Raw genomic sequence first — 11,036 nt, 5'->3', positions numbered from 1 at the left:
CCGACTTCAGCCAGGTCACGATCTCGCGGTCCGTGAGTTCGAGCCCCGCGTCGGGCTCTGGGCTGATGGCTCAGAGCCTGGAGCCTGTTTCCGATTCTGTGTCTCCCTCTCTCTCTGCCCCTCCCCCGTTCATGCTCTGTCTCTCTCTGTCCCAGAAATAAATGGACGTTGAAAAAAAAAAATTTAAAGGAAGTTTCATCAAAATTAAAAATTTTGCATCGATACTACCCAAAGCAATCTACATACTCAATGCAATCGCTATCAAAATAACACCAGCATTTTTCCCAAAGCTAGAACAAACAATCCTAAGATTTGTATGGAACCAGAAAACACCCCGAATGGCCAAAGCAATCCTGAAAAAGAAATCCAAAGCTGGAGGCATCACAATCCCAGGCTTCGGGCTGTAATTACAAAGCTGTAATCATCAAGGCAGTATGGTACTGGCACAAGAACAGACCTTAGATCAGTGGAATAGAATAGAGAACCCAGAAATGGACCCATAAACGTATGGCCAACTAATCTGTGACAAAGCAGGAAAGAATATCCGATGGGGAAAAAAAAAAAACCAGTCTCTTCAGCAAATGGTGTTGGGAAAACTGGACAGCGACATGCAGAAGAATGAACTTGGACCACTTTCTTACACCAGACACAAAAATAAACTCAAAATGGAGGAAAGACCTAAATGTAACACGGGAAGCCATCAAAATCCTCGAGAAGAAAGCAGGCAAAAACCTCTTTGATCTTGGCCGCAACAACTTCTTACTCAACACGTCTCCAGAGGAAAGGGAAACAAAAGCAAAAATGAACTCCTGGGACCTTATCAAAATAAAAAGCTTCTGCAGAGCGAAGGGAACAATCAGCAAAACTAAAAGGCAACCAACGGAATGGGAGAAGATATGTGCAAATGACATAGCAGGTAAAGGGTTAGTATCCAAAATCTATAAAGAACTTCTCAAACTCAACACCCAAAAACCAAATAATCCAGTGAAGAAATGGGCAAAAGACATGAATAGACACTTCTCCAAAGAAGACATCCAGATGGCCAACCGACACATGAAAAGATGCTCAACATCACTCATCATCAGGAAAATACAAATCAAAACCACAAGGAGATACCACCTCACACCTGTCAGAATGGCTAACACGAACAACTCAGGCAGCAACAGATGTTGGCGAGGATGCGGAGAAAGAGGACCTCTTTTACGCTGTTGGTGGCAATGCAAGCTGGTGCAGCTGCTCTGGAAAACGGTATGGAGGTTCCTCAAAAAATTGAAAATAGAACTACCCTTTGACCCAGCAATTGCACTACTAGGTATTTATCCAAGGGATACAGGTGTGCTGTTTCGAAGAGACACGTGCGCCCCAATGTTTATAGCAGCACCATCCACAATAGCCAAGGTATGGAAAGAGCCCAGATGTCCATTGATGGATGAATGGATAAAGAAGATGTATATACATACAATGGAGTATTACTCGGCAATCAGAAAGAATGAAATCCTTTGCAATAATGTGGATGGAACTAGAGGATATTACACTAAGTGAAATAAGTCAGTCAGAGAAAGACAAATATCCTATGACTTCTCTTATATGTGGACTTTAAGATACAAAACTGATGAACACAGGGGAAGGGAAGCAAAAATAATATAAAAGCAGAGAGGGAGACAAACCATAAGAGACTCTTAAATATAAACAACAAACTGGGGGTTGCTGGAGGGGAGGTCGATGGGGGATGGGCTAAATGGGTGATGGTGTGAAGGAGGACACTTGTGGATGAGCACTGGGTGTCATATGTAAGTGATGAATCACTAAATTCTATCTCTGAAATCATTGTTATACTATAGGTTAACGAACTTGGATTTAAATCAAAAAAATAAAAAATAAATTATTTTCCAAGTTACTCAGGTAGTTTTTTTACTTCCAACAAAATTGAAGGAAGAATTGAATCGAGTTTTCCACTGATTTTTTTTAAATGTTTTTAAGAAGAAATCGCTGGTACTTTATTTTTTGCGTACAATTCAGAAGGAGTTAAAAAAATTAAGTGACATTGTTATAACACTATTCTTTCTTTAAAAAGTTTATTTATTTTGAGAGAGAGCATGAGTGGGGAGGGGCAGAGAGAGAGGGGAGAGAGAGAATCCCACGCAGGCTCCACAAAGTCAGCAGGGCTTGAACTCACGAATCTGGAGATCATGACCTGAGCCAAAATCAAGACTCAGATACTCAACCAACTGGGCCGTCCGGGCCCACTAACAATATTCTTAAATTTTATTTTTTTAATGTGTATTTTTGAGACAGAGGGAGACAGAGCGTGAGTGGGGGAGGGGCAGAGAGAGAGGGAGACCCAGAATCTGAAACAGGCTCCAGGCTCTGTGCTGACAGAGCTCGAACCCACAGAGCATGAGATGGTGACCTGAGCTGAAGTCGGACGCTTAACCGACTGAGCCACCCAGGTGCCCCACAATATTCTTTATAATAGCAATCTCGTTATTTACACGAACACGATTAGCATTTACATCTATAAAACTGACAATGGGGCATTACTGATGTTGGACCCCATTCCATTTGATCGTTAAGTATCACACGTTAAAGGATACTAAGCTAACTGGCCTTTTTACAGCTCCATACATCTCATTAGAAAATTCATTTCCAGTAAAATAATATTTTAAGATTCACGAATTATCAAAATTTGTAATATATTTATGTCAACTCCACACTAATAGGACTTTTAACGGTAATTCAATGGCGGGGGGAGGATTTTAATTTGGAGCCTTTGGAAACATTTAAAAATGTTACATTTCCATTCATAGCTATTTTCTTGTTGCAGAGAAATATGATGAAATAATCAATAAACCTAAATTTCTGTGAGAGAAACAGAATGGAAGTCAGAGTTCAAGGAAGCCAAGGAAAAATTGGAAATTTCCAACTGTTAAAGGAGGGCTCATTCATCTGTTTCTTAAATGGATAATGGTAGATAGGAATCAAAGCCCACAGTCTTTGTTTCATTGGAATCATGTCATAATTTATTTGCTTTATGTAAAAAAATCAATATTTGTAATATGTAGAAAATTAGAGTATTTGAAGCTATTATTTAAACTTATGTCAAGACACTTTAGATATCAACTTTAAAGCGTGCCACGTGAAACAGAAGTTTTCAAAATTATGTTCAAGCGTATAAGGGAGAAAGTTTGGCTCCCTTGGCTCTCCATCTGCCTGCATCAAAGCCGTAAATACCCAGACTCCGCCCCGGGAAAATGAAGTCAGAGTCTCTGGTCGCGTCCTCCCCACCATGCCCACCCTCATGACAGTCGCTTGAGCCAGTGTTGAGAACCACCGTCATGGGGTGAATTAGAGGAACTCCTCCGGGACAGAAAGGGTCTGGAAAAGCACGCCGAGCACGTACAGAACAAGGAAAGGAGAGAATTGAAAGAGGAGAGAGAAGCAGAGGGAAAAAAAGCAGGAAACAAACCGTTGATAAGCCACCTCACCCCACCCCATCCCGATTATGGCCTCTGATCCATAATGATTGCGTTATTACCGGTGACTCTTAGAAAGTACATTTGTCTTTTTTATTTTTTGTGTTACTGTAATATTTGACAACGTGCATTAAAAGTCATTTGGATGAAAAACAATTAAAAATTTTGCTCTTCCAGACAGATTGCTAAGAGAAAGAAAAATGTTTTAAAATGTTTATTTAAGAGCGAGCGAGAGAGAGCATGTGTGAGCAGGGGAGGGGGGGAGAGAGAGAGAGAGAGAGAGAGAGAGAGAGAGAGATCCCCTGACCCTGCCTGGGATCACAACCTGAGCAGAGATCAAGGTTCGGACGCTCAACCTACTGAGCCACCTGGGTGACTCTGTGGCCCCGATTCACAGGGTTCTGCCCCCTGAACGTCGGATGGTTCGTGGGTTACGATGCGAGCGACAGGCTTGTAGGGCGAAGACGCGGCCTTCGGGGTCGGTGCCCAAGGTCACGGCTGCCCCTGTTTCGACACCATCTCAGGGGTGTAAGGCTGATGAGGTTGGCACTGCAGGTGCGAGAGGCGAGGACCCCGCAGAGAGTCCACTCGGTCCTGGGTCCTGGCTCTGATGAGCTGCCCTGGCCCCTAGGCCCCTGGCCCAGTCCTCACGTCAGAAGAGCCCGGGGAGGCCGAGGAGGCCCAGGAGGGCTGGGGGCCGTGGAGCTGGGGCTCGGCTGTGGGAACGATGGGGCGGCGTCTGGGAGTGAGGCCAGATCCCCCCCCCCCCCGTGCCCGGGCCCCTCGTGGGAGGTGATGTGGCACGTCGGTCCCCTCCTCCGTGGCACTGGTGGGGTTATTTGAATATCTTCTGGTCGTTGCTGCCTGGGAATGACTTCCTCTGAGCAGGGAGACATCAGCGTGTCGGCGAGAGGCCCGCCTCTGGGAAATCGTAGTTGCTGCTCTCGTGTCCCCGTGCAGAGGTGCCTCGGCGGTTTCTGGGGAAACAGAAGCATGTCTGGAGGAGGTGGTCACTGTCCCAGAGGTCCTGGAGGTCCCCGGAAATGCTTCATGAACACGTTTAATTGAAAGGCCCGGTTCATTCCTGACGGCCTGGCCTGGGTGCCGGGGGAGCCAGGAATGGAGTCACGCAGACAAAGTCCCTCCTTCCCTACGAGGCCGATGGGCTCCATTTCCACACTCACGGTCTTGCTGTGCGGGAACTTTGCCGTCAGACGTGTGCATTCCGATTCGGAAAAGGTGGGGCGTACGTCATACAAGACGGCGTTTCCCGGGAGGCCCACGTGGGCAGGAGGGGAGCCCGCCGCCTTCACCAGGGCACCCGGCCGGCCTTGGCGGGACCCTCCCGTGGCCCCTGCGCAACCTGTCCTTGCCGGCAACCCCCTGCTGCAGCCCGCAGGGCCCCTGAGACCCGATGGTTCACCTGTCCTCGCTGGCGTCCACCCTGCTGTGTTGCAGCCCTCAGGGCCCCTGAGACCCGATGGTTCGACCTCCTTCCTCACAGGTGCTTTCTCCCGCCATGGTGGGCTTTGAAGAATGAGCCGTGGAAACGAGGTGCTCAGGCGGACGAGACACGGCCTGTGTCGGCCAGGCTTGCATGAAGGAACTGTCTGCCGTTTCGGCCCCATCCTCCTCTCGGCTGGGGCTGAGCGGTCAGTGCAGGAGGGGAGCGAAACGGGGTGCTTCTGGAGGGGGCAGCTGTGGGCACGGGGCTCCACACACCCCAGGTGTCAGATCCCTGCCCCTAGTCCTCTCTCTCGAGGTCCAGCCCTGCCCACTGTCTGCCTGCCAGTCCCCTGGGCCTCCCCCTCCTGTTTCCCCACAGGCGTGTCCTCTGATAAATGTCGTGTCCTGTGATAATCCTGGTTGGTGTCATCTGGAGGGTGATGGGCAGCGGACATGTCTATAGACATCTGAGTAGGGCCTGTGACGAATGCAGAGGACAGGAGGGAGACACAGTGACAGGGGGGGTGTGTAGGAAGCATCCAAGGATAGTGAGGGAGGAGCCCTATAATCTTTGGGGAGGGGGTCTAGGCAGAAGGACCAGCAGGTGCGAGATTGAGAACGTGCCTGGTTGGAGCAGAGGAACAGTGAGGGGCACTGGGGGTGCAGGGGGGCGGATGGGGGTCCTGCTCTCATGGGGGGCCCGTTCCCAGTCATGGGGGTGTAGGGGGCCAGCACGAGGTCCCGTTCTCACCGAGGGTCCATCCCCCAGGCAAGGACTCACGTCATGCTCACTGCAATTTTGATGGTTGGTTTTCGGGCCACAGGAACAATCTCAGAAAGGAGGGGACGGGTGGTTTCTTCCGTGTTCGATGGCACAGAGCCGAGGTGAGTAAATAAAATAGTTTCTGTCCATGCAATCCCCGCTGGTTTAACTTCTGGCTGTGCAGCAGCGACAGAGTTGTGTCCTGGATGCTTCTGTCTGCACCATGGCTGACCTTTCCCGGCTATCACTTGCCTACATTTTATTTGTTTTAGAAGAATCAAATTAATATTTTATTTAGGAAAGACGGCCATTCTTAAATCATACATAATTCAAACTTTCCCAAAGGCAAGCTCTTAAATCTTCCAGATGGCTGTTAGTTACTTCTTCCTGGTGAAATTCGTGGGGTGGGGGGGGGTCAGGGGCGGGGCCAGCAGGGCCGAGAATCACTCTCTCCTGGAGCACGAATGGCTGCAGAGGGCAGGTCCGAGGGGACTGCTGGGCCGAGGAAGGGAGTGTCCTTTCACGTGAACCCCCCGTCTGGGAGTCACCTGCAGGGCTCCGCTCTGGACAGCCTGCTGCCTGGGGGGCAGGAGCGGCTCAGGGGAAGGGGCCCTGTGTGCCCTTCCTTCTCCGACTTGGGCTTTACTGAGAGCCCGCCTGAACACAAATGACTACAGGTCACGAGTGACGGCCGATCGGCCTGCTTCCCACAGCTGGGCTCCCTGATCCCGGGGCCAGGACACAGATGCCACATTTCCCTCTGCCAGTGCAGTGGCTGGGGGTGGGAGGGGTTCACTCCTTCCCCTCACCCTCACCCACACAGCCCAGCCCTGGAGGGCCCCTTCCCCCAAGCAGTCCTGCCGGGACCCTGCCAGGCTGCTGGATCCCAGCCCCTCGGGACCCCTCCTCTGAGTTTCTGGGTCCTGAGGCCCCCCCTCCCCCTCGGGTAAGAAAAGATAAGGCTGTGAATGGAAACCTTTGTGGCTTTATGGCTGAATTGTATCACCAAATTCACGGATGGCGTCTGAAGCCCGGTACCGGAGCTGTGGCTGCGCGTGGGCACCTGGAAACACTGTGGTTACGTGAGCTCAGATCCGACGTGACTGTGTTCTTACAAGAGGAGGAGGAGCCACCAGGGACATGTGGGGGAGGCCACGAGGACACGGGGGAAGGTGGCCCTCGTCATGCCACGGGAGGGAGGCCTCGGGGAAGCCAGCCCCGTGACACCCCAATGGCTGGCGTCCAGCCTCCGGCAGATCCCTTCGTGCAGCCACCCCGACGGGGCGGTTTGTTACGGCAGGTGGCGGGCGCACGGGCAGAGTCCTGGCGAAAACCCGGAAGAGGCTCCCCAAGGAGACCGGGAGCCGCTGACGTGTGCGAGCCGGGCCGTGGGGTCCCGGGGGGCGGGGGAGGCGCGGGAGGCCAGCGGCTGTAGGTTCGGGAGGGGCGGGGCCCCGGGAGGCGAGGGGGGGACGGGCCGCGGTGGCGCAGGTGAGGCTGAGGGCAGCGCGTGGCCCGCAGGACGCGGCTGGACAGGCTGGACAGGTTGGCTTGTGAAGCTGCGTGAGCAGGAGCGAGGGGAGGGCGAGGGCATCCCTCCTTCACCGTCCCTTGTTCGACACCGAAGTCATTTTTTATGAATCGGAGGTACGGTACGTGCACAAGGTACCCGAACTCAACAAAATCAAGGGCGCGGCAGAGGACGAAACCGTCCCCCAACCCGCAGGCCCCGACCTGTCCTTCCCGAAACACACGCAGGTATGCAGATACCTCCTGTTATTTATTGCTATTTATTTTTTTTTTTAATTTTTTTTTCAACGTTTATTTATCTTTGGGACAGAGAGAGACAGAGCATGAACGGGGGAGGGGCACAGAGAGAGGGAGACACAGAATCGGAAACAGGCTCCAGGCTCTGAGCCGTCAGCCCAGAGCCCGACGCGGGGCTCGAACCCACGGACCGCGAGATCGCGACCTGGCTGAAGTCGGACGCCCAACCGACTGCGCCACCCAGGCGCCCCTTATTGCTATTTATTAGTCTGTTACTTATTGTTCTTTTGTTTGCTCTTCTTGCTCGTAAAATATTTAAAGCACACAGAAAACACAGAAAACATCCCAAATACCCACGTCCCGTGACTCATCTCCAGAACTCACACAGGAGCAACACGACTGAGGTTCCCCGGGAAGCCCCCCACCCCCACCTCGCTCCCGCCGCAGGGACCCGCCGTTCTGAGCTTGGCGATCCTCCCTGGGCACAGCTCTTAATGACACGTATGCGTTCGTAAGCCCCACTTACATCTGTGTGTTCCTGCCGTCTGTGTGCCGGCGACATCGCCTTCCACCTTCCTTCCGCTCGCGCTCGTCGCCCGTTGCCGAGACTCGCGCCCGGGGCTGCGGCTCCGGCCCATCTGTCCCGCGCGGTGCGCGGCGTGCCTGCCTGTCCCCGCTCTCCTGCCGTTGTCGCTGGGGTCGGCGCCACGAATTCCACCGCTGGGGGTTCGGGAGGCTCAGGATTCGGTTTCCGGGAGCCACTCCAGGGTCGCCAGAGGCCACCGCGTCTCCCACGGACGGGTCTCTGCAGACACCCGTCCCACCTTTGCGGACTGGCCGTCGCTGTTGGTAAGGACGACACAGACCCAGGACCCAATCCGCAGCGAGAAGCAGCAGCGGCTGAGGGCTGGCGTGGAAGATGCCGGGCGCGTGCCCTGCGGCGTCCCGACGCCAGGGGGCGTGCCCTGAGGCCCCATGACGCCTGACGTGCGCTGCGGCCCCACGACGCCGGGGGGCGTGCCCTTCGGGTCCACGAAGCCGGGACGTGCGCTGCGGCACCATGATGGTGAGAGGAGGAGCGTCACCCCCGTAGGTGCCCGGAAATCGGATCAGTGGGGACGCCGACCTCGTGCAGGTGGGGACACAGAGGGCCTTGGTGGCCCTGGGCGGAGGGACTCTGCTGAAAGAGGGGTGAGGCGGGAGGGCTGGTCCCTCCAGGGGCCAGAGGTGTGGCCGTGGATGCAGGGAGCCGTGGAAGCGTCTCTGGGTCAGAGGGAATGGGGCGGGGATCAGAACCGCACCCCTGGGGGCCGTCCCCTGCCTGGGAGGGCGCTGCCGTCTTGGGCGATTAATCTTCTCCTCACTCACCCTTTATTCTGGGTTCTTTCTAAATATGGCTTTAGAGTTAAAAAGTGACGTATGGGGGCACCGGGGGGGGGGTGCTCAGTGGGTTGAGCGCCGGACTTCGATTTTGGCTCAGGTCATGGTCTCTTGGTTCCTGGGTTCGAGCCCCGCATCAGGCTCCAGCGTGACAGCACAGAACCCGCTTCGGATCCTCTGCCCCTCCCCTGGTCATGGCCTCGCTCCCCTTCAACGATAAACAAAACGTTAAAAAAAAGTAACGTATAGTAAAATTATGTGTCTTCTTGAGGTGACAGGTCTGTAATTTGTGACATGGGCGAGGATTCAGCCTGTGTCTTCAGGCCTGACCCGGGGGCCACCACGGACACCTTCCCAATGCTGAGGTTTTGTCTTTCTGAGGATGTTTGTTCCAGGGGGGAGGGTTTGAGGCTGGCTCAGCTCCTTCTCTTGGCGAGGCGTCCCCGCGGACGCGAGTTGGCGGTTTGTTCCTCCTGTTCTGAGTAGTTACTTCTCGGTGTGGACGGCCGAACCACTCTGCCCCCCCTGCGGTGTGGACGGATGGTCTGCTCTGCCCACCCACTTGCTTGCTGAGGAACTGTGGTGGTTTCTGGTTTGGCCGGTAGGAATACGGCCGCAGTGAACAGTCTCGGGCAGGTTTGTGTGAACGTGGGTCTTCACATTTTCAGGGCAAACACCCGGGAGTGGGTTGTGGGGTCGTGTGGTGTCTATTTAACTTTGCAGGAAACCCCAAACCCTTCTCCAGGGGCTGTACCACCATCAGCTGTCACCCGGGTCCAGTCACCCACGGGCGGAAGCCACTCACCTGCTCCCAGACACCTGCACTTCAGCACCCGGAGAACGCAGATGTGTGTGCGGCCGAGCTAGGGGTGTGGCCCCGGAGGCTGGGTCCCCGTTCTCCTGACATGCCCAGGACCCTGGTTGTGCAGCGGCTCTCGCTCCGCAGTGGGTGCCTTCGGCGTCCCGCTTCAGGGGAAAGCTGGATGGGGTCTCCTGTGCTTCTGTCTGTAGGATGACCCATGGGGGACCCCGATAAGGAGTCACATTGGCTTCCCCCAGCCTGCCGGGGGCATGGGTTGGGAGTCACGTCTGATCTAAAGTAGTGGAAATCAAGTAGTGTGATGTTCAGGGCCCCCCCCCCCTCTGGTTCGTGGCTCAGAGCCCCAGCTGCATTCACTGTGCGGGGGATCCGATGTCGTCACCGTCCCGCCATGTCCCCAGCAGGACTCGATGGGAGGCAGTGAGGCTGTAGTGACCTCAGGCTGACTCAGCCTTGGCTTTTCCACGTGCGCTCCCCGCTCTGGCCCTGACTGAGGCCCAAACACAAGCAGGTGCTCCCGTGGTCGGCAGAGCTCAGGTGCAGGTGTGGGCGAGGGTTTTGTAAGTCGTGCAGACGTGACACCAAAGGAAATTTTACCCGTTGGAGGGGTGATGTGCGTCTGCAGAGGCGAGGACTTGGGGGGACGCCCCTGTCTGGGGGCACCTTCCTCTGCCTGCTGCAGCCGAGGGATGGCCGTGGCCTGAGGGCTCATTCGTCTCGCTCGTGGACCGAGTGAGAGGACGCCCTTCCCTTGTAGTGACGGAGCTGAAGGGGCGGGGTGGGGCCAGCTCAGCAGACACAGCCGATGGTGGATGCGGCCTCATCTCTGTGCCCGTTCACGTTTGGTCAGCGTGGTTGGGAAGACCAGACGGGAGTCAGCACCGAGGTGCGCTCAGGGCCGATGGCTGGAGATACGTATACCGGGCCTCCGGGGAGGGGGCCGCAGCTCATGACTCCCGGTCCCCCCGGGGGGGGGGGGTGCAGCCTCCAGCCCAAGGTCACTCCCAGTCAGTGGACGTGTTCACTTGGGGGCAGCCTGGCGCACGCACTGGCCGTTGGCGGATGTGCAAAGAAACGTCTCTAGGAAGACCGTTGTGCCAGCTCAAGTGGTTTCTGTCAGCTTCAGGACCGGGCCTGTTTTCATTCACTTCGGGGGCTGGTCACTGGATCGAGGATCGGCACGTCGAGCCGACGTGGCTTCCGAAATTGCCCAGAGAGCTCGGCGGCTCGGCGGCGTGGTTCACGTGCTCCTGACAATTGAAGAAAATTCCCTTCCTTGCTGCTTTTATAGACGGAGCCGGAACGTCATTAAACTTGATCACTTCATTATGGAACGCATCGTTTGGTAATTTATCTTAAACAATTTCTGTGACTGTTTTCTACTATT

At 54.5% G+C, this 11,036-nt stretch overlaps 1 long non-coding RNA gene across 2 annotated transcripts; it reads right to left on the bottom strand.

The window, feature by feature from the left end:
- Positions 1-3,850: 3,850 nt before the first annotated feature.
- On the bottom strand, positions 3,851-6,886 carry LOC123577550. 2 transcript variants are annotated; one of them, XR_006701922.1, is made up of 3 exons: positions 6,659-6,886; positions 5,712-5,934; positions 3,851-5,397 (listed from the first exon to the last, which is right to left on the bottom strand). It is a non-coding gene; the product is annotated as an uncharacterized LOC123577550 (long non-coding RNA). The 2 variants fall into 2 exon arrangements; XR_006701923.1 differs by lacking the exon at positions 6,659-6,886 and adding an exon at positions 6,231-6,339.
- Positions 6,887-11,036: the final 4,150 nt, after the last annotated feature.

This window comes from Leopardus geoffroyi, chromosome D2 (genome assembly GCF_018350155.1).
Source record: "Leopardus geoffroyi isolate Oge1 chromosome D2, O.geoffroyi_Oge1_pat1.0, whole genome shotgun sequence".
In the NCBI taxonomy this organism is placed as follows: Eukaryota; Metazoa; Chordata; class Mammalia; order Carnivora; family Felidae; genus Leopardus; species Leopardus geoffroyi.
The sequence above is the reverse complement of the archived record's forward strand: the minus strand, read 5'-3'. Positions and strand labels throughout refer to the sequence as shown.